The sequence below is a fragment of the Rhineura floridana genome, chromosome 3, assembly GCF_030035675.1.
Source record: "Rhineura floridana isolate rRhiFlo1 chromosome 3, rRhiFlo1.hap2, whole genome shotgun sequence".
Taxonomy (NCBI): domain Eukaryota; kingdom Metazoa; phylum Chordata; class Lepidosauria; order Squamata; family Rhineuridae; genus Rhineura; species Rhineura floridana.
In genome coordinates this window covers 120,605,043-120,628,838 of record NC_084482.1, presented here as the reverse complement: position 1 = coordinate 120,628,838, position 23,796 = coordinate 120,605,043, and the positions used below count along the sequence as shown (strand labels likewise).

At 42.3% G+C, this 23,796-nt stretch overlaps 1 protein-coding gene across 1 annotated transcript in view; it reads right to left on the bottom strand.

The window, feature by feature from the left end:
- HRH2 (histamine receptor H2) overlaps positions 1-23,535 on the bottom strand; it is a 52,993-nt gene extending 29,458 nt beyond the window's left edge. Inside the window, 1 exon segment of the mRNA XM_061617515.1 lies at positions 23,405-23,535. The gene's annotated coding sequence lies outside the window, so the exon portion shown is untranslated.
- Positions 23,536-23,796: the final 261 nt, after the last annotated feature.

Genomic DNA, 23,796 nt, shown 5'->3' with positions numbered 1-23,796 from the left:
TGCCAATCTCCCTGCCACTTTGCCTCTTCCAGTAAGCAACAGTGACCCACTTGCTGGGAATCTAGCATAGCAACACTGCCCCATCCCACCACCAGCAAGCTGCTTCTGCATATAAATATCCTGCAAGGAAACCGTGATGAAAGCTCATTGTCGTATAACTGAGAACAATTGAGAAGAAATGCTTGATAAAGACCAGACATAGTCTATCATCTATGTAAGCTTTGTGCAAGGAAATCAGGATGGAGGCTCAATAAACAGGTCATCCTGATGAGCCCACAAACTGTATTATCATGTAGTTAGGAAGTAATAGTTAAGAATTCTTTGCTTGCAACCTTGAACTAAATCATCACCATAATCACAACAACAATGTCATCATCTAACAACAAGAATTCACCAGTTAAAGAAAAATACTGCAGGAGAGGGACAGAATTGTAAATGATGACAGGGTAAGCATGTGGTGTAGCTACAAAAGAAACAAATAGTTGGATTACTAGGCCCAGAGAAGTAGAGGATATTAATACTCTTTCACAAGGTACTGGTAATACCATATCTAGAGTATTATGCCGTCTACTGCTCACTCATCTTTAAAAAGAATGAATTGAAATTGAAACAAGCCCAGAGAGAATAAACTAGAATGACTGCAGGAATGGTCTAAAGAAGAGGGGAATAAAAATTAAGAGCTGAGCCTATTTCATTTAGAAGAAGGTGAATAGGGGATGTGATTATATGATTACTAACACAAGAACTGATGGCTATGAACTGACCATCACTAAATTTAGCTTGGAAAACTGAAGAAGGGCTGTTACTGTCAGAGGCACAGAAAACTTGAATAACTTCCTAGAACAACAGTTGTGGCAGCAAAGAATCTTGTTTTTAAAACATAGTTGGATACATTTTGAAGGACGTATTATTTTAATCTCGAGAACCTATTTTAATTTCTAGAAGACGAGGGCAAGGTTATCTACGCCTTGTTCCTTCCTCCCACTCCTCTCATGGATGGGTTCCTTGTTGCTCATCTGCTGTGCCCACTGGCCTGTGTGTGTTGTTTAACACCAGATCAGTACACAATAAGACCACACTCATCCATTTATTTGATCATGGATGAAGGTGCTGATTTGGTGTGCATTACCAAGACCTGGGTGGGTGAGCTGGGAGGAGTTGATCTGACCCAGCTTTGCCCATCTGGATACTCGGTACAACACCAGCACAGACTGCAGGGATGGGAGGATAGGAGTTGCTGTGGTCTACAGAACTTCTATCTCTGTCACCAGGAAACCACTCTGTATTGGAGCTGGCTGTGAGGGCCTGCACCTGGTGTCGGGTCAAGGAGACAGGAAACTAGAGTTGCTGCTGGTGTACTGTCAACCCTGCTGCCCGGCAGCTTCTCTGACTGAGCTGTGGAGGCTATCTTGGCTGTGCTATTGGAAGAGTCCAGAATGGTAGTCCTGAGTGATTTCAATGTCCATACTGAGGCTGCCTCTAGTGTTCTGTCCTGACCGCTCCTGAAAAAGCCCACCCTGGACCTATTAGTCTGCGACAATTACCGACCGGTTGCAAATACCCTCTTCTGAGGGAAGGTGATTGAGAGGGTTGTGGCGCAGCAATTGCAAGTACTCTTGGATGTAACAGATTATCTTGACCTGTTCCAGTCTGGGTTCAGGCCTGCTTATGGGACTGAATTGGCCTTGGTTGCCCTGATGGATGACCTTTATCGAGAGAAGGACAGGGGGAGTGTGCCCTGTTATTCTTACTTGGTCTCTCAGCAGCTTTTGATACCATTAGCCATGGTATCCTTCTGTGATGACTTGGTGAGATGGGTATCGGAGGCACTGTTTTACAGTGGTTCCGATCCTATCTCCAATATTGTTTTCATAGAATACCATTGGTTGATTGTCTTTCGGCATCCTGGCAGTTGTGCTGTGGGGTGCCACAGGGTACCATCTTGTCCCCCATGCTGTTTCACATCGATATTAAGCCCTTGGGAGCAGTCATCAGGAGATTTGGGGCAAGGTGTCAGCAGTACTCTGATGATACCCAGCTCCTATTTCCTTGTAACATCTGAATCGGGAGAGGCCATGCAAGCCCTGGACCGCTGCCTGGACTCGGTGGTGGGCTGGATGAGGGCCAATGAACTGACTCTGAATCCTAGCAAAATGGAGGCGCTGTGGGTTGGTGGTTCCCCAGTTCAGATAATTGGTCAGTTGCTTGCTTTGGATGGGGTTGTACTCCCTCTGACAGAGCAGGTCTGTAGTCTAGGGGTGCTCCTGGATCCATCTTTGTCGCTGGAGGCCCAGGTGACCTCCGTGGCTAGGAGTGCCTTTTACCAGCTTCAGCCGGTAAGTCAGCTGTGGCCGTTTCTGGACCAGGATAGCCTGACCACTGTTGTCCATGCACTGGATTACTGGCTGGATTACTGTAATGCACTCTATGTGGGGCTGCCCTTGAGGTTGGTCTAGAAGCTGCAGCTGGTGCAAAATGCGGCGGTGAGACTGCTCACTGGGGCAGGGTATTGCCAACATGTCACCCCACTGCTGAAAGAACTTCACTGCAGATAGCATCTTATCAAGAGGTCCGTTCTGCACCACATAGGAAACGGACCTTTAGCGTGGCAGCACCTACCCTGTGGAATTCCCTCCCCTTAAATATTAGACAGGTGCCATCTCTGTTATCTTTTCGGCACCTATTGAAGACCTTCCTCTTTCAACAAGCCTTTTAAGTGGAGACCTTATCACAGTCTGCGTCTGTGTTAGAATTGCTTTTTAATATGCTTTTAAACCTTTTATAAAAAACAATATATTTTTAACCTTTTTTTCTTTTTTAAGATGTCTTCAAAACTTTTAAAAGAATGCTTTTAAACATGTTTTGTTTTAATGTATTTTAAAGTCTGTTTTTGTGATGTTTTAAAGTGTCTTGAGTGCTTTTGTTTGCTGCCCTGGGCTCCTGCTGGGAGGAAGGGCGGGATAGAAATCAAATAATAATAATAAATAGAACCCCCCCCAAAAAAGGATGGATTTGTCTCCTCAGAACTTGAGGTCCCCTTTCCTCTGGGGTATTGAAAATCACCACAACTATGGTGCGTGGCATGAATCTATGCTAGAAGAGGGTGAGGTCAATTCTTTTGGGGTGAGGCTTGGTGGCTGAACTTTGCTCCCTATTGACATAATGGCCAGGTGTGAACTGAATTAGTCCTCCTTACTCAGCTTCTCCATGCATTGATGTGGTGGTTCCATTCTCAGGTACTTACCATTCCAATGAGTCCATGATTGTATGTTGTGTTAATGGCGTATTCTAGTTTAGCATAGAAAACTTGGGTTTGTAGCAGTTGGCCTCCTTTCTCTTCCTGACTTTGTGCTGTCATTGTGCTACTTGTTATTGGAACACAGGAACCTAGGAAGGCACTTTTTACCAAGTCAGACCATTGGTCTATCTTGCTCGGAATTGTCTGCCTTGACTGCAGTAGCTCTCCATGATTTAAGACAGAGGTCTCTCCCAGCCCTACCTGGAGTTACCAGGGATTGAGCCTGGAACTTTCTGTATGCAAAGCAGTGCTAGGTGGATGGAAATTTGAATAATATGAAGATATGAAGTTGAAGCTTTTCAGCCCCCTTTTTAAAAAGGAGCTAAAAAATCACTGATGGTATCCCATACATTAATCCAGAATGTTGTAAGAAGAGTGTGCTGGATCAGGCCAGTTATCCACCTAGTCCAGCATCTCACAGTGGCCAACCAGATGCCCATGGGAAGCCCACAGGCAGGACCTGAACGCAACAGCACTCTCCTCTCCTGCGGTTTCCAGCAACTGGAATTCAGAAACATTTTGTCTCTGACAGTGGAGAGAGAACATAGCCATCAAGGCTAGTAGCCACTGATAGCCTCATCCACCATGAATTTGTTCAATCCTCACTTAAAGCCATCCAAGTGGTTGGCCATCATTGCCTTTTGTAGGAGTGAATTCCATAGTTTATCTGCTTACATAGAATGCTTTCAGTACTAGCTGCAATCAGAACTTGTGAGAACTCCTCACATGTTGTGATTGTATGGAAAATGTGATAGCCTCAATAAACAAGGACTGTAGCTTTCTCCAGCTATTTCCCCTCATGCAATTACCATTGCATGGGGAGGGAGAGTGGGGGCATGCTGTCTGGCTCTGCCTCCTCCATGGCATCATCACCACTATTCCCACAACCCTACAAATGTTGATGGGTGGCCCTGGGAGCCTTTTCTGTTCTAGGGTTCTAAATAGTGTGGGGAGGCTCTCTCCTACAGAAGTTTAACTCCCTCCATGTGGAGCGCTGCAAGAGCAGCAACAGTGATGCAATGGAGGTTGGCGGGAAGAGTGCCCTTGTTCTTTGCCTTCTGCAATGGTAATAGAGGTAATAGTAATGTAAAGTGGTAATGGTAATAGTGTGATGGGCAAAATGCCCAAGTATGGCTTGCGATTTCAACACTTTTCTTATAAGAGTATATCTGAGAAATATTAATCAGTGGCTCACAAAGCTGGAAAAAGTTCCTACAGCATTAGTGGGGTTGCCCTCAGTGACTGTTGTGGTTTGAGAGAGTATGAGGTCTGCAGGATGGTTTTATTGTCTGGCCTAGTGCAATCCTTTCAGTATAATGAGAGAAGCCTTATTATAATGACAGCTGTTTTAGTGTGTTAAACTGAAAGTGTTTGTGGAGGGGGGACAGCGTTCCAGTTAGTGCAGGAGTTGGCATGTGGGGGTGGAATGCCAATTAGTGCAAAGGTTTCATGCAAAAGTTACTCTCTTGCACTGTGCCACCTAGGCTTGTCCTGCGGCGCACACACACACAGGATGGGTCTTTGTCTCCCAACAACTTCATATTTCAGTTGAAATTCAGTCCTCATTGCAGAATACTTCTTTACCTTGGCCTTTGTGTCTTCAGGATCTACCCTATTCCACTGATTGTCATTTGTTTTAAGTGCTTTTAATACTGAATTTTAAATAGTTGTAACCTGCCTTGGGACCTGCTGATGAAGGACAGGTAATAAGTAAATAAGTATAAGTAATTGATTGAATGAGCCCTGTACACTGTGCTAATAACCTTGCTGAACAAGCTTGGCTCAGAAATGCAGAAACAATGGTTTCATAAACTCTCTGCCACATGGATTCATGAAAAGCACTTTCCTCTTACTGAACGCTTCTCATGTTGTAGGGGTATCCTCTTCCCTGATCAAACACAATGTTTTGACAACCTTTCATTGATTTTACTGTAACAGCAGATGCACAAGGAGCAGATACAAGAGCATAACATGGCTATGGAAAGTGGGAGAGTGCTGCACCTGAGTCCCAGGGTATACTTTATACCCTTTGCTACCTCCAGCCTAACACAGAGCAGGGCAGAAGGCTTAGCATCTTCCACGTGGCACTCCATTAGATATTTGAAGACTGCTATCATGTCCCTCCATCCTACCAATCTTCTCATCTCTTCTCCAGGCTAAATGTACTGATGTCTTTCAGTTTTCATCCCTCTAGCTCAAATGCAACCCATGGGAATTATGGCTGAGAATCTGCTGTTATCCCCTTTACTTCCTCTGCCGCCAGATCATAATGATGCAATGTGATGTTAAAGGCAAATAATAGGGAGTGTTTATGCATCAAAGTATGGCCAAAGAAAGTGAGAGAAATGGTCTCAAATTCTTCTTTTCAAGCATGAACTGTGGAGTCAGATACATACAAGGGGGAATGGAAATAATAAAGCACCTATTACATTTAAAGCACGTTCAAGGCACATGGCTTCTCCCAAATAATCCTGGGAACTGTAATTTACCCCCGCAGAGCTACAATTCCCTCTACCCTTAACAAACAACAGTTCCCAGGATTCCTTGGGGGAAGTTGTATACTTTAAATGCATTTAAATATGCTTTAAATGTATGGTGCATCGTCTGAGCTCTGTGAGTGCTGCATTCTCCTGAAAGAAGCGTAGAGTGTTTGAGGATCGGGATATTCGCAGGGAGACCAAAATGCTTATTTACAAAGCCATTGTATTACTGACCTTACTGTACACCTGTAAAACATGGACCATTTATTAAACACCACTCCCAACTTCTTGAAAGATTCCACCAACGCTGCCTCTGGAAAATTCTGCAAATTACTTGGGAAGACAGACAGACTAATGTTAGCGTTTTGGAAGAAGCAAAGACTACCAGTGTTGAAACAATGATCCTCCAACATCAACTTCGCTGGACCGGCCATGTTGTGATCACCGTCTTCCAAAGCAGCTACTTTACTTCCAATTTAAGGATGGAAAATGGAATATCGGTGGACAGCAAAAGAGGTTTAAAGATGTTCTTAAAGAGAATCTAAAAAAATGTAACATGAACATTGACAACTGGGAAGTCTTGGCCCATGAACATCCCAAATGGAGGTCGGCTATTATCAAAGGTGCTGTGGACTTCAAAGAAGCACGAATACAGGGTGAAAGGGACAAACGAGCTAAGTGGAAGGCACGTCAAACAAATCCTCATCGCGACCATCTTCCATCTGGAAACCTATGTCCTCACTGTGAGAGGCTGCATGGATCCAGAATTGGCCTCCACAGTCACTTACGGACCCACTGTTAAAGACCTTATCTTGGAAGACAATCTTACTCAGCCACGAGTGATCGCCAATGATGATGCACAGCCTTCTGTAAGTAAAGTGACCATAACATACTGATACTGAAAGATACTGTTCCTGGCAACTGTGAATAATTAGTTGCAAGAGTATATAATTTTTTAGATGTTTTTAGATGTTTTGAATTTTTTTAATTGTTTTAAAATGTTTTAAAATATTTTAATTTTCTTTATTTTTGATTGTATTGCTTTATCACTAATGTGTTTGTCACCCTGGGCTCCTTTGGGATAAATAATACTAAAAGTAATAAGTCAAGGTGAAAAAATATATAAACAAGGTGCACATTAATATGCCTATGTGGGGAGCCACCATTTACTTTTGTGCAGTCCCATTTAAATCAGAGCAGAATCACTGAATTACCATATTAGGCAATGAGCGAGATCTTTCAATTAACCTGAATTGATTGCAAGTAGAGGAAAAACTTATTGTATAGAAATATGACAACAAAAAGGGTAGAACAAGAGCCCTGTTCCAAAAGATTAGAGAAATTAAAGGGAAATTTAAACCAAGAGTAGGGATGTTGAATCATCAACAGGGAAACACACAGACAAACCAAGATGAAATAAAAGGAAGATGGAAGCAATACACTGAAGAAGTCTATAAAAGAGATGACAGGATGACAGATTCATTCACGGAGGCACCATATGATGAAGAACTAGAAATTTTAGAATGCGAAGTGAAAGCTGCTCTTAAAATACTTGGAAAAAACAAATCACCAGGAACACATGGCATACCAAGTTGCTACAAGAGTTGCTACAAGTTACTGAGACGGAATCTGTCCAAATTTTGACAAAAAATTGTCTACAAATATGGAAAACTAAACAATGGCCCACAGACTGGAAGTGTTCAATATACATCCCAATTTCAAAGAAAGGGGATCCCAGGGAATGCAGTAATTATCGAACTATTGCCTTAATATCCCATGCAAGTAAAGTAATACTCAAAGATCCTACAACAAAGACTCTTACCATATATGGAGCGAGAAATGCCAGACATCCAACCTGGATTTAGAATGGGTACCAGAGATAGTATCACAAACATACGTTGGATAATGGAACGGACCAAGGAATTTCAGAAGGAAATCACCCTGTGCTGTATCAATTACAGTAAAGCCTTTGATTGTGTAGATCATGAAAAACTATGGAATGCTTTAAAAGAAACAGGGGTGCCACAGCATCTGATTGTCCTGATGTGCAACCTATACTCTGGACTAGAGGTTACTGCAAGGACAGAATATGGAGAAACTGGCTGGTTCCCCATCGGAAAGGGTGTGAGACAGGGGTGAATTTTATCACCCTACTTGTTTAATCTATACTCTGAACATATCATACAGAAAGCAGGATTGGACCAAGATGAAGGAGGTGTGAAAATAGGAGGGAGAAATATCAATAATTTAAGATATGCAGACAATACCATACTCTCAGCAGAAACCAGATTTGAAATGAATGCTAATGAAAGATAAAGAGGAAAGCACAAAAGCAGGACTGCAGCTGAACGTCAAGAAGACTAACGTAATGACAATAGAGGATTTATGTAAGTTTAAAATGGACAATGAGGACATTGAATTTGTCAAGAATTATCAATACCTCGAAGGCAAATAACAACAACAAAGGAAAAACATCAGAAGAACCTGATGAATCAGGTTCTAGTGCAGCATCCTGTTCTCAGTGGCCAACAGATGGCTATGGGAAATCTGCCAGCAGGATTTGAGTGTAAGAGCACTCTCCTCTCCTGCGATTTCCAGCAACTGATATTTTGAAGCATACATGCCTCCCAAACTAAAGTCCCACATCTCTGTAAGTCTGTCTGTCTGTCTGCCTTCTCTTCCTGGCTCACTTTGAATGCACATGGTGGGAGACACACTGTCTGAAAGCTGAGATGGGTGGCAAGTTATTTTATTTGTTTATTTATTTGATTTATATCCTGCCCTTCCTCCCAAGAGGAGTCCAGGGCGGCAGATTAAGGTTTTGATAAATTAGGTTTGAAGTAGAGAGCTCTCAGAATGCATCTGCCCTCTAGGAAGAATGTTAAAGGACGCATCAATCCCTTTGTTTGCATGCCTACCAGCCAACTCTATGGAATGACTACAAAGACTGCTATTACTAACAAGCCTGGAAGCAAGAATCAGATGGCCATGCTGAGGTCAACAAGGAAAGGTGTACAGAGCCAGATGGAAAGGACCCTGGGACTGCCATATGCCGGTCTAACCAACTGCAACCCATCTTTACTGCCACTGTTCCATACTGATTTCCACATGTTTCATTAGTAATGACATTTCACTAGTGACTTAACATTAAACATGTGCAAGTCCAGATATGAGGATGCCATTCCTCTGGCCTAGCAACACAGAAATACCAGTAGCCCACAAAAATGGGTACAGAGAAGCTAATGCATCAAGAAAGTATGACTATTGGTTGGTTGCCAGAAAAAGAGAAAATGTGGTTCTCATATAGGAAACCTAACTGAAGATGTTAGACTAGAACAACTGAGGCTCCTATTCTTAGTCTAGCTACAATGCACTTGTAGAATGCAAATGGTTAACCTATAATACGCACTGGGAAGGAAGAACACCAAATATCTCCCTTTGTTCCTAGTGTGATTCAGATGTTGAGCGGTAATGAATGCTGTGTTATAAAATGAGCTGGGTAGACTCCCTTCGAATGTTGCTCCAACTCCCATCTGACCCTGCCAACATGGTTAAAGGTAAGGGATGATGGGAGCTGGTGCACAACAATGTCAGGAGAGCTTCACATTAGCTACTGCTTCAGGGAACAATCTTGTACTTCCGTTCCACCAACTGAGAGGCTATAGGATGTTGCAGAAGCTCTTTTAACGGCAGTTGAGCTTGAAATATGCTACCAACACAAAAGATAACACCACCAGCGGAGCTGTTCTGCTAGTGAAGATTCGGAGGCAGAATAGCCCAAATGCGATGGCATCACGAGTGGAATGTGGACAGCACAAGAGAACAGCACACTTATATGCCATATCCTATACTTCCCAGGCTGTAATCACAACTATGTTAATGGCACAACTTTATACAATAATACCTCAGTTAACGAAGTAGATGCATTTCTGGACATTACTTTAACAGAAACTTTGGTACCAGAGGTAGGAATAACATGGAAAGAACAGGGATAGGCCCCTACACTACAAAAAAGAAGAGCAGTTCAACATATTTCAGCAAACATTTTATTCAAACTAACAATACACATGACCAAAATGGGTAAGTCAGTCCACTTGAAGTCTTCTTCCTAAATGGATCAAGGGATGCTTGCCTTGCCTTTTTTCTTTTATCACATAGCATCTTCCTATAGCAATCTAAAGCTTTGAGCACAGTTCTCCCCTCTTTACACTTGAGCAGGCAGGCAAGGGACAGCTGCCACCTCCACCACTCTGTGCTTGATCTCTCTCTCCCCCCCCCATCCTCCCCTGCACCCGAGCAGACACATCTGCAGGAAAACGTGCTTCCAGAGCATCCGAAGCACTGTTTACTGCAGAGGTGGCTGCACCACCTGGCAAGGAGCACCATTCCAGCCACATATGAGAGAACTGCCTGCAGCAGTCACAATCCAATACACAAGCAGCCAAATTCTATGTCAGAGTGCGCGCGCCTCACACACCCAAAAAAGACTTTGCTAAAAAGAGCTTCTTTTGAGGAAGATTTGTTAACTGAGGTATTACTGCATCAGCCCCAGACCTGACACAACAGAATTTTCTCCCAGAAACTTCAATTGGTATACAATTGCTCTGCCTGTTTGCTTTTTCTTGTATGTTTTCTTTTAAAAGATTGAAGCCACTATTAGTACTGCACAGTTCCAAGCTTAAGCTTTTTATAATAGATACCTTATTTTCATTTCTACGCAATTCAAAATATTTAAAAAAATTAAAAGGAGCCACAAGGAGCCAAAATCATAACCCTTACATTTCCGTCCCTAAGATCCTTCCATTTTCTGCTCCTCGGCCTCTAGCAAAGGGTGGAGAAAAGGTTGTGGGAAAGAAAATCACACTTGCTTTTCAGCATTTTCCTCTTGAGAATTTCCTACTAAATTTTAATCCCCCTTGCTTGCTGGTGACCTCAATAATCCTTGTATTTCCTGAAAATGATCAGAAACTCTGGGAAGTCTGGGGCAGGATTAACATCATGAAGTCAATGGACTGGTGCTGAACGATGTAAATAAGAACAGGAACTGTGAGATGATATAAGCGAGAACAGTCTTTTTCATAATCCAGGTATGTGAAGACTCAGTAATAAGATCCAGGGGTAAGAGAAAGGAAAATATGACTTGTCAGAGCCACTGTGCAGTGTGGAAAATCAGGGCAAAGGGGGGGGGAACACACAAGCATGCTAAAATCAGGTGTTTAATGTGTCAATGGAACTATTAATGGACTGGATTGTATTGTTGTTTTCAAGTGGCCAAAGGTGCTATCCCTGCAAAAACATGAGATTACAATACTGTCTTCCTGATTCAACTATTTATGATGTTAAAATAAAATATTAAACCATTTAAAGCAACTATAAGAAACTGTGTTCTTGACCTGTGAAAACAGAAAAGGCAGCCTTCTAGCCTTCTCAGGCCCTTTGCCTCAGAAAGCCAGATTTATACAGCTTGGCTCCTGTTACTCAGGGTAGAAACACACTCACCGCTCTGCCAGTTTCATTGCATCTCCACCTCTCTCTTCTGAAAACAAGGGCACACAACACTAGTCAAACTCTGCTCCTTTTTACTGTTAAACCTGGTGGGAGCAGCTTGAGTGCATTTTTTAAAAAATTCAGCTTCAAAGAGATTTCACAGCTCATCAGCAGATCAGCCTACTCCCCCTTCAGGTGTGGCTAATAGAAATGCTTTGATCTGACAACGAACGTGTCTACCGCCTTAGTGGAGTAGAAATGCACTCAGCACACACTCAGAGATTGTCTCCTCAGCAGCCAAATCTTAATGAGACACACAGTTATCTCAGCTAATGCATGGTAATGTAGATGGAACATTTTGCTGGACTATGCTCCAAGAACTCTCATCCTGTGAAAGGAAGCAGAGAAAACAATCTTCATTGCTTACATAAAGAGGCATGCGGTTTATGGACTAAAATGTAGACCTATAAAGACTATATGACTTTAGGATCTATATAAGGCCTATATAATATTTTAGGATCAATCTAGATGTGGCATTTGTCATATAGTTTGCTTTTGTGCAGTTTTCAAACTCAAATAGCTGGTGTGTGTGTGTGTGTGTGTGTGTGTGTGTGTGTGAGAGAGAGAGAGAGAGAGAGAGAGAGAGAGAGAGAACTGAATCAGAACTATGGCCTGAGATGTGGGGGATACTCCCTGGTTACAGTCCCTATATTATTAACCCTAGCACCTGCTGTTCACAATGGAAAGAAAGAAAGGTCCCGTTGGTGCCAGAGGAACATTTCCTTCCATTGTGAATAGGCAGCAAGGGGGAAGGGAATCCTGACTGGGATCACAGTGGAGGCAAGGGTTAAACCCCCTCCACCAATGCTATGGTCCTGCTGCAGCCCCAACCCAGGTGTCAGCTTTTAAAAAAAAAATTTGAAACATCAACCAAGTAAGGACAGCAACCATGCAACAAAATGTCATACCTAGTTTGGCCCTTAGCTGCAGTATAGGTACAATGTTCCACAGCATGAAGGTGGGGATGGGAAGCAGCATCTGTTGAATTTCTGCTCATTGTTGCAACTGTTATAGACACAGAGCCAAAATCAGAGAAACAACAGCAACCCTAAGCAAACACTGAAGAGGTTTTTTGTTATCTGTCCGTTTATAGAACTGATGCAAGTGTAAATCTAGCTAGAGCATATATTGTGTTGCCCTAGAGTACTGTGCTTGGCAGAATATGTTCTATAACAGACTTTTCAAAGAGGAATTGAAGAGTCTGGAAAAAGTCCCAGGTGGGGCTAGGATTGCTCTTCCATAGAGGGAGACCTGAGCACATCCCATTCCATTCTGAAGGTCTGGCATCCAAAAACAGAGTTAGCAGTCAAATTATGCTCACGTCTGATACCTGGATTGAGAGTCCTACTCCAGCCTCCAAAGCCTGTAGAATATGTACCTTGTACTACCTCAAATTGAGGCTGGGCACAGTACAGTAGCTCCCTTTGCAGAAATGGAGTTGCTAAGAGACTATTGCAGCAGTGTTTGGAAGTCAATACACTACAAGTTCTAGTTATTATTATAAGGGAGGAGTCACCAGCCTTTTAGGCCAGTGGGCACATTTGGAATTTTGAGAAAGTGCCAGGAGCACCAACCACAAAATGGCTGCCGGGTTTGTGCCATTAATCAATATGGCTGCTGTAGTGATTGTGGCATAGCACAAAATGACTGTCACATCTAAAAGGGCAGAAAAAAAGACAAGACCACAAAATGGTGCAGGCATACCCCCACCCCATCCCCATCAATGTACGAAAAGTACCTATATCAGTCATTGTTGTGCTTGCTCACAGAGAGAAGCTCTCTGCAACTCTCCTGTATTCAGAAAAGAAGGGAGGGAGGGAGGGTGGCCAATCCTGACATCCAGTAAAATGTGGGCATGTTTAAGGGGGCATGTTCAGTATAGGAGAGACTGAGCCAGTGCAAACAGGAACCGAGCAGGAAGAGGAAATAGCCTCTTGTGCATTGTGAATTTTTGAGGAAATAGTACTGATACCTTTCACGGGCACCAACAGAGATACTGTTGGGCATACTGGTACCTGTGGGTATTGCATTGGTAACCTCTGCAAGCCTGGCCCTGCATCAAGGGTAGGGAACCTGTGACTCTTCAGATGTCGCAGTACTACAACTCCTATCATCCACACCCATTGCTCATGCTGTCTGGGGCTGGAGCTGATCGGAGATCAACAACATCTGGAGTTGTCATAGATTCCCCATCTCCTCTCATATGTGTGTCAAGCCATAGTCCTTTAAGCTGGCAGAGGATATTTTCCTGGAAGTACATTCTTTGTGCCTTAAGGACCTTGACGGCATGTAATCTTAGTAGAACTCTCAGTTATGGTACCCCCTCTGGTTGAAAACCCACTCACATGTGAACATTACTGTATTTTGATGACCATGCAAGAGTTAGTAATTAGTAATACATGGAAGGCTGATTTTGTTGACTTTTTTTGTATACAGGTTTTTTATCTGATTGTGTTTTTAAATACTGATGTATTTCTTTTGTTGTTGTTGCTATTGTTGTTTTGTACATATAAGCTGTTGTACAAAAAGCAACAGTACATCAGTATGTGGTACCTTAGTTGTTTTGTACATCAGTATCCTTTGCATCAATTTTTTTTTTACATCTGAGCTGGTGTACAAAAAGCAACTGTAATCTAATAAAACCAGTATACAGCAAAACAAAGGCAACAAAACCGTATTTCCCTTTATCTATACGATAAAATGACAGTGTAAAAATCTTTGTTTGAAAAATGAAAATAAGGACATGTTGAGAATATGACCATGAGATCATGTAGCCACTTGATATTTTTCTTTCCCTTTAGAAAACAGAAAATTAAAAAATATAGAAAAGTTTGGAGTTAGTTAAGATTAAATGAAAGATACAAGTGTTAATAGTACCAATCAAAATATTAAGAACATTAAGAGTGCATTTCTGTTCAAGTCTTCTCAAAAGAATGTCCCTTTGAGGACAAGATATTTGCAACCTAAAAGTGTCAAGGGGGGGAGGAGCCAGAAATAAAAGGCTATAGATTATAAGTCTTTACAAATGATGATATACAAAAAAGAAAGAAAAATAATTTCCAAATAGTTTAAACATGGAATACAAAATAATGAGAAAAGTTGTTAGACAAATATTTAGTAGTTTCAGACAAAAGAGAAGCCATCAACCTATAGAAATGTCAAACATCCGTTATCTTAGTATCATAACGTATTAAATAAATGATAGTGATTATATCTAAATTGTATCTATTCTTCATAAATTCTATAGAAAGAAGTCATACATCACATAAAGAGATTACTGGTTCTTTCTAGCTCCTGAAGGACATACAGAGCACAGGGAACATTTATGTTATATGCAAGATTAGCGTGCAAAGGCTTACCATTCAATCTTTAGAATATAAGAAGGCATGCTGACTACATAGTAGGGGGTGTGCACCCATTACAAGATTTGGTTGGACTTCAATTCAGTGCTTCACAAAACAGCCCTATTCAATTTACACCAATTTGGCTTGGGAGTTTGAGTCCACATCAGTCCCATCACACCCATTCACTATTAGGAAAACAAAACAAAAATTGTAACTTTTCCCACTTTTGTCAGAGGTGGATCAAATTTGCAGGCATAGTATCCCATCCAGAGACGAGTAAAACCTGTCAAATTACAGAATCAAGGTCCAGCATCTTTTATGCTGAATACCTTTAAAATATTATTTTGCCCCAAAAATAAATGGTCTCCAGCTTTTTAATTTTTGGACAGGATTAGATAGAATTTTGATGCAGTCAACTCTTTTGAGGGCATAAATCCTGCCTAATTTCAGAAAGATAGCTGCAGTGGTTTTCCTGCAAGGACAGCCGTTACAGATTGGGATGAGTGAAAAATAATCACTTAATGTCCCCTAGTGTTTTTGGTATGATAACTGAAGGCATGAGAGAGGGACTCCTCTGTAAGAAGCCTGCCTAATTGCAGACATATAGGTGCAGAAAGATTTTGTGCTAGGCGCCTCTAAATTTAATTCTGGGATAGAAAGAACTGAAAGGGATTCGCTTCCTAGTTAAAATGATCTCCTCTCATTACACACTAGACCTGTCAGTCACAACATAGGTCTTCCTCCATGTCCTCTAGTGTTTGGTCTTTCCCCCATCATTCCATCCTGTTGTGGTAAGCTGAATAATATTGCTTTCACTTTCAGCAGGTGCTTGTCCACAACATTTTTTGATGACTAGATCACTGAGGTGATGCTTCATAAAGATCCTGCTTCATCTCTGACAAGCCCCAATACCTCTGAGGCATCCCAAATTGGGATTCCAAATCCAATGTGTACCCCTACTACATAGGATAGATCTGTATCTGAGCTGGAGATTCCTCATATCTGAATTAGAGATAAAATGACTGCTTTGCAAAGGGCTGTCTAGAGTTTCCACAGATGCAGCAGGGCTTCTGAGTCTAGGAGAGTAGCACCAATAGATCAAGCAACACACAAACAAAATGGGTGGGGGGTTGTAAATGGTGCAAGCAATGTCTCCAGGACTGATATCAAGAGAACAGAGTTAGTCTTTTAATTTCAAAAAGTAGTATCCAGAAGAAGAGTCTAGTGCTCATAAGTCTATAACCTACCTCTGCAATTTTCTGTTAAACATCATTTTGCACGATGTTCGGTTTTTATTTTATTTTATTTTCTTCTCTTTTGCTTCTGAGGCCTTGTTTCTAAAGTCAGCTTCCCCCCTCACACCAACATACCACCCGACAAGCCGGCCCCAAAACCTGAGCAAACTTCAGAAACATCCAATGATAACTGCATGGAGCTGAAATAGGGGAAGGAAATGGAGAAGTCCAGATGTATGCACCGGAGTTAAACAAGATTGAGATACTTTTTGAAGTCTAGTCATAGCAAGTAAATCACAAGCCAAATTACTGGCAATTCCAGCTGAACATGGGCTATATATGACCACTAGTACACCCTTCCCTGTTCCCCCCACTCTTCCTCTTGGGGATTTTATCTGGCTCTGATGACAAAATGTGAAAGAATGGTTAATGGCCACATAAAACAGGGTGGTGGCCTGGCTGATCTGAGTACCAGAGTGCTCAGAGTATGCTTGAAAGAATGGATGTCCGAGTCTGAAGGCTTTAGGGGGTTCCTTTAATCTCAGGGATTTCAATGGTCAGGAGCAGAAAGGCCTGGAATTGTTTTTCCCCCAAAGGAGACATGATCAAAGTTGTAGGATAATAAAAATTGCTGGAAAGGCAGATGGGGAATTGTTGTTCTCTTTTCCCATCACAGATATGGGATATTTCATATCAAAAGGTTATGCTTCGTGCTGTTTTTGAAATGGTGAAAACTAAGCTTTAATAAAATAAAATGTTCACAGTATACACTCTGGCGAGTTTGTGGAAATTATTGTTATTGTCTGGGACTGACAGCTGAAGGCTGAGAGAAGGTCTTACTCAGGGAGGGGCAATGTCTCAGTGGCAGAACACCCATTTTGTATTAAGGCAGCCCCAAAATCACTACTCAAAGGGATCTCCCTTGAAAGGGTCTTTCTTAAAGAGCTGGGAAGGACCTTTGCCTGGGATGCTAGAGAGGTGCACCAAATCAAGGTTGACAATATTGGGCTAGAGAGAGCATTGGTGTGATTCAGCAGCATAAAGGAATTCATGGCTTTCCCAGCCCTCTGGCTGTATAGTAGTGTTGGTGTGCAAAAGCCCTGTTCATTGAGTATTGGAATGCATACTGCCTAATCATCCTTGGTGGAAAGAATTTAGTAAACATATATTCAGCAGCATTTCTTATCGTGTCATCTTTATCCATATGTATGCAGGGGAAGAACAGGTGACATTTGAGTAAAAGCATTCATTACTGTTTTGCCTGTCCAGTAGTCATGTTGTATACCTTAGATAATGATCTGGTTCAAATACAACACTGAGCCAAAGCATGTCTTAGATAAGTGGATGAATGGATGAGCATGTGGGTTCCTGGAGAAGAGTGTGTGGGTTCCTGGAGAGGAGCTCATAAACGCTCTGCTTCTCCTCTGGTCCTGCTGCTGCTGTGTTGCTGTGAGCTAAGCTATGATTTGGCTTACAAGTCATTTGAACCTGGGATCATAGTTGTCTTGCTTCAGACAAATCAAAGGTTTCTTTTGGTTTACACCTTGTGGTTTGTGTGGAGGAGAGAAACCATGAGCCTGACTTTGGACTACATGCTAAACTGAACCATGGCTTAGATTATAGCAGCAGAACCAGAAGGGAAGCAAAGCAGCTGCAGTCTCATCTCTGGCAGCCTGAAGACTTGAGCAATCACGCTAAACTGTGGTTTGGCTTAGCCTTATGTGCAAATTGAGCCAATGTTTTCATAGGATAAAGAGTATCTGCTATCTTAGATCTAGGCACACATGTACTGTTATGCACACACAGTGGTTACCAGGGGTATAGTTGTCTGGGGTCTTGGAGGGTCTTAGAGCCCTTACTTTTTTGGGAGCAGGGTTCCTATGTCTCCAGCATCCTACGAGCCAGTCAGAATGAAAGGGGAGTGTGTTAGCCACTGTGAAGAGTCTTCTAGCATGCTTCTTTGCCCTTTCCTGCTGATAGGAGCCAATCTGAGTGAAAGGAATTGAATCAGCCACTGAGAAGACTCTTCTCAGTAGCAAACACTCTGCCCTTTCATGCTGATTGGCCTCCTAGGGACGTCTGTTGTTATGGGAGAAGGCATTAACAAGCTTCTCATTCTCATCCCAGCAGCAAAAAAGGGGCAAGGGGCACAGCTATGACTAACATGAAGGGACCCTGCACTTCTGAATTTGCTACTACACTACTGGTGGTTACTGAGATGGTGTCATTCATGTTGTATACATCTGCCTTATTAGACTTCTCAGTAAGTAAAGGTACAAGTTTTAGAGGAATTTGGGTAGGTAATAGGGATGGAGGATAATATCCAACAAAATGAAAGCTGGTACCAGATCCCGACTGAATTCACTAGTTTGCTATCCCTCTGAAGCGGCACCAATGGCACCAATCTCTTGCGGCGGGCCGTGGCTGTAATCGGCACGGATTTTGAGGCCACAACTGCAATCGGCAAGATTTTTTCCCCGAAATCCTATTTTACATAATTTTTTCATAATTAAGATGTTGTGTCAACCACAGGATTTCCATTTGTCCATTATATATTATGATTTTTTTTTGTTATTATCGCAATACAATGCAAAAAAATGGCTATATATGACTTCAATATTAATTGTCAAATCATCCTGCAATGTCATGTTTTTCAAACAACGTATCTCAGAGCATGTTGAATCTCTTGTGAGGGAAACATTACAATGATGAGACTGACCCACGCTACCCGCCTCGCTCCACCCCCGCCCCTCTTTCGTTGCTGCTGTCCTGTGCTAACCAAGGGCTCTCTCTGTCTCTGTCTCTCTCTCTGTGCTAAATGTGTGTGTGTGAGAGAGTGAGTGAGTGTCACTGTGTGACTGAAAAAAAACAAAAAATCACATGGAACACTGTGATCATTCATTCACGTCAGTAACCTAAAAATTATGCAATGTTTTTCTCTGCCACCAGAAAACTACATGGAATGCTGTCATTTATGTAAGTATCTATGAAAACAATTATGTAATTTTTGCAACCTGAAAAAAAAAACCTGCGGGTTGAATCACCCAAAAACCCACACAGCAGATCAAATCAGCAAGTGCCAGAGAAAGCAGAAACAGAAAAAGGATGGACTGGGAAAGAAACGACGGACTATTGAAATGCATGTGGATTGGCACCATCCAGCGAACTCCATCGCTAGTAGGTAAGGTTGTCAGGTTGCAAAGTGAGATCAAAATCCTGTGAGGATTTGACCTCTGAGTACCTAGTAAACGTAACACAACCATTTTAGTGAGGCAGAAATTTTGAACTGTGTGCATCCAGGATGTCCCGGACGCTTGGTAAAGCAGTGTGTGATGGCTTCACCATGCAGCTGACTTGCACGTCAAACAACATTTACTACTGTCAATCCATTGTTGGAATCTTTGCAACCAAATCATGGACTGAACAGCATGATGCTTCTCCACAGCCACAAGTTAACCAGGATGCACTTAATCTATGTCCCTGAATTGCAATAATTTACAATAATGGCTGTACGGATTCACCCTAGAAAGGCGGGGTATAAATGTAATAAATAAATAAATGTACCAAATAACAGGCTTGCAGACACATTTTTGCCATATCCAGCACATGCCAATCTACCACTGGATTCCCATCTTGTTACGTGGTTGCTGAATATAAAATTATATTTATTTGGGTTATTTTTGGATCTCCCTATTAGCAACGTTTCTCTGGATCTCAGTGGCATGGAATTAGTCCCACATACCCACATGTTGACATGGTTATAATTCTAACTGTGAATTCTTAAAGGGGGTGGTGGTGGTGTGTTTTCAAAATGAAATGAACAGCTTTCTGCTGCCAAATATCAAAACAAGTTGCAGTAACACCTCGGCAAAGCATATGCATCTTGTGTCCAGCTTTGCTCCCTAGAGAATAACAACCTGCTCCTTCCTCCAAGTGGCTGAGGTGTTTGTGAGGTGCTGTAAATCTTCTGTTCACACCCATGCAGAGGTGTTAACATCTCAGTGGGGACAGTGAAGAAACAATTTATAAGTGCCAGACAGGAAACGGTGTGTGCAAAGATTAAATTACAGCTTCTTGGTATCATCTCACTTTTCTTCAGGGGCTTTCAAATATAGCATCTCTGCTCAACTAGCACCGCCTGTATCCTAAAGGAGCCCCTTTACAATTGCAATGTGTTCATACCTGTGCTGACATGGCCAATCTCAGCTTCTTTTGTAGCATTCTCCCCCCCCCCGACAATCAGGTTTCCCAATAGGCATCGGCCTCCCGTTCATGAGCCCCCCTCATCTGCCCTATGGCCCCAATCCAGGGCCCTTCAAAGAGACCAACCCACCCTGGGGCAACCCGGAGGCAATGGACCCTACCTCAGATCTGTCTTCTCCCCCTCTCCCAACTGAGAACAGGTGGGTTATCAGAGAGACAGAGTGACTGATCCCCAAGAATTTGTACTGAACCACTCCAAGGACCCTAGATATCCAGCCCTTACCTAAGACTTCAGGGTCATTATGAAACCTGAGAAAGAGCCCCTACTCCTTCTCCCCTCTTTGGAATAGTGGGACTTCATTCCTCATCTTTCTCTCTCATATTCCTGACCTCACTCTCCTAGCTCTCCACTCCACTCGTGTGGCCCAAACATGCATTGTTTGCATTTTGAGTTTACAAAAAAATGGAGTTTGCCTCCATTACAGCCTGCCAGATCCCTAAAGCCCTCCTCTGTTCTTACATGGCAACAATAATCCCCCCCCGTCTATTTCACTTTCTCTCCAGTAGAAAACCTTCAATTAGCTGTTGATGCAGGCTGCGCCTTATTTTATTTATTTAATTATTTAATTAATTACATTTACATCCCACTTTTTCTCAAAGAAGCTCAAGGTGGCATGTAATCATGGTTCTCCCCTCCCAATTTTATCCTCGCAACAACCCTGCGAGGTACATTAGGCTGAGAGACCGTGACTGGTCCAAGGTCACCCAGTGAGCTTCACTGCCAAGCAGGGATTTGAACCCTGGTCTCCCAGGTCCCAGCCTGACACTCTAACCACTGCACCATACTGGCTGTGTGGGCTGTGTGTTTACATAGCTATATCCACTTTGCATATTTATTAAATAATTTCTCTCTCATAATAAATACAGACTTGTGCTTCTGACCTCAAATTGGAGACTGTGTCCTATTGCTGTTTTCTCTCTTGATGGTGCAAAGGACAATGTCCCCGTGTCTCTAGGGCAGCCCATGAGCTTGCAAGTACACCTCTGTTGGTGACAGATGTAGACATCCATGTATGGATGTGTGGGTGTCCATTAATACACCATTTAATATATGGTGTGAGTCTTCATCAGCAGGCAATACTTAGCTGATCCAGGAATGATTACAGGCACAGACTTAGTTTTAAATTGTGCCCCTGCTAACCTTCCATGGTTCTTGGGGAACTAGGGGATATAAGAGCATTGCACTTTTGATGTACTGGACATCTGAAGAGGAGCCACTTTGTCTCCCTCTCCAAACATTTTTGGTCTGTTTTGGACTTATGTGGACCGTTCAAAAAGCACCTGTAGCTATGGATTTAATATGTTCTAGAATATTTATTTATTAAAAATTTTATATTGCCCTTCAACATTCCCAGGTTGGTTTATAATAGCTAATAAAAACACAGTAAAAAATGCAGTTCCTAAAACACTATTGGATGGGGCCAGTTGGCTGATTGGTATTTTCTTCTCTAGCTAAATTAATTTCAACATCTATTGGGCATTGGATTCTCCCTCCCTCATATGTAAGCATCTTCTTACCACTCTCTTCTTTAGCTTCCAAACAGGATTGCATATATTGTCTGTAGTCACTCTATGCAGTAGCTTCGTAAATCAGCGCGTTTTCACATTGGGAAAGTCAACAGGTACTCCAAGTGAATTGCATTTCGCAGCCCCAGCTCAGCATTCTCAACTGAAATATCTTTTTGGCTGTGGTTTAGACATCACCAGTTTCCATCGCACCTCATCCACACCCAGCCCATGATGTCTCGAGATGCACATTTCCTTTTCCTCCATTTCTCATTATTACACATTCCCAGAATAAATTACTCCCACAATGGCATTTTTGGCTCTGTATGGGATTAGTGCATAAAACATGAGAGCAACAGGGTGCTCGTTTCTCATATGTGCAACAAGAGGGGCAATTGCTTAAAGATTTAGTGGCTAAAAGAAAAGCAGGGAACCACAAAAGGACAAGAAAATGGAGCAGTATTTCTACAGAGGGCATGCTTCAGCATCCATTATAATGCAGCTGGAACTATAAAAATATCCTCCAATTAAAAAGACTTCACAAAATTAAGTTTCTGAAATCTTCAAATGGGACAGCTCAGTGGCAGAGTATCTGCTTTGCATGCAGAAGGTCCCAGGTTCAATCTCCAGGTAGGGCTGGGAGAGACTTCCTGCCTGAAATCCTGGAGAGGGGCTGCCAGTCAGTGTTGACAATACTGAGTTGTGGGCCCGTGAGTCTGACTTGGCATAAGGCAGCTCCCTATGATCCTATGCATAACATACCTTTCAAACTTCCCTAAATTTGTGCTTATTTTTACAAAGCCACATTTGCTTTAATCTGGTGTTGAAAAAGTCACATCTCCTCAACTGTTAAGATGAAAATGGAGAGATTCATAATAAGATAGTGAACTTTTTAATAATAATAATAATAAAAGAATCACCCTCATGGATGTAGAGGAAAACTGATAAATGTCCATTCTGTGCATTCTAACGTATCAGTTCCAAAATGTTCTTGTGTCTTCAGCATTCATTGGTTCTATAGATTTAAGGTTGCCAAGCGTCCATGCTGGGCTGTCTCCTATCACACTATCTCTTCTTTTCAAGGTGATTTTTAATTTTTCCTTCCACTTCTTGCTGCTTCAGAACAACGGCAGTGGCAGGTATTGATCCAGCCGCATGTATCAGCCCATCACATATCATGTTGCAGTTAGCACTGTGACTGTATTAAAGTAAATGAAGGCAACAAATTCTTCTAACCTCCACACCCTCATGGCCTTAAAAAGTAACACTTGCCATAAGCCAGGAGAGGGGCTTATCAAGGTCCTGCCACAAGATCCTCTGGCAATTTCTTAGAAACTGCATTTCTTAGAAATCAGAGAGATTACTATGAAATTTGTCTCAGAACAACCTTGGCTGTGTGTGAGAGAGGCTTTCAAAGCAATGTTTACGCTGTTTATTTTACCATCAAAATAAAGTAGCACATCTGAGACTTTCCTCCCAGGTCTATTCTTGGTGCTGGCTCCTGACTGAGACAGTTCCCCTGTAACTTTTTACTCTAGATACTTTGCTCTGACAGTTATATCACCAGGATAATAGGTGAGATGTAGCCCTCCTATAGTTAAAAGAAGGCTCTGCAACACATACATACACATCCAGTGTGCCCCCAAAATGATGGTGACTTGGCATACACCAGAAGTCAAAGAAATGGGTCCTTCTTGCAGTCACCCAGAAGAGAAAGAGTCATAGCATTACCTGCAAAGAGAAGCGAGTGAAGAAACAAGGGATGGGGATCAGCAGGAGTATCTATCCTCGGCTGTGCTTCCTCTCCAAGTTTTGTCTCTCCTTCAGCATACTGTTGAATTTCTGAGGACACAGAAGGCAATTCTCAGGGCTGTTACAGTGAATGGTAGCTCCCTCCCCTTTCCTCTCCCTCTTCCCCTCCCACTTCCACACACATATCGAAGCAGCCAGTGGGTTGTCTGATTGTAATGTGAGTCAAGGAAGCAGTGGGCAGGATTAGAATGTCCACAGGCTGCATTACAGCCCAGCAGGCTTCAAATCCTTACAGAATGAGAAAAGAGAGAGAGAGAGAGAGAGAGAGAGAGAGAGAGAGAGAGAGAGAGAGAGAGAGAGAGAGAGAGAGA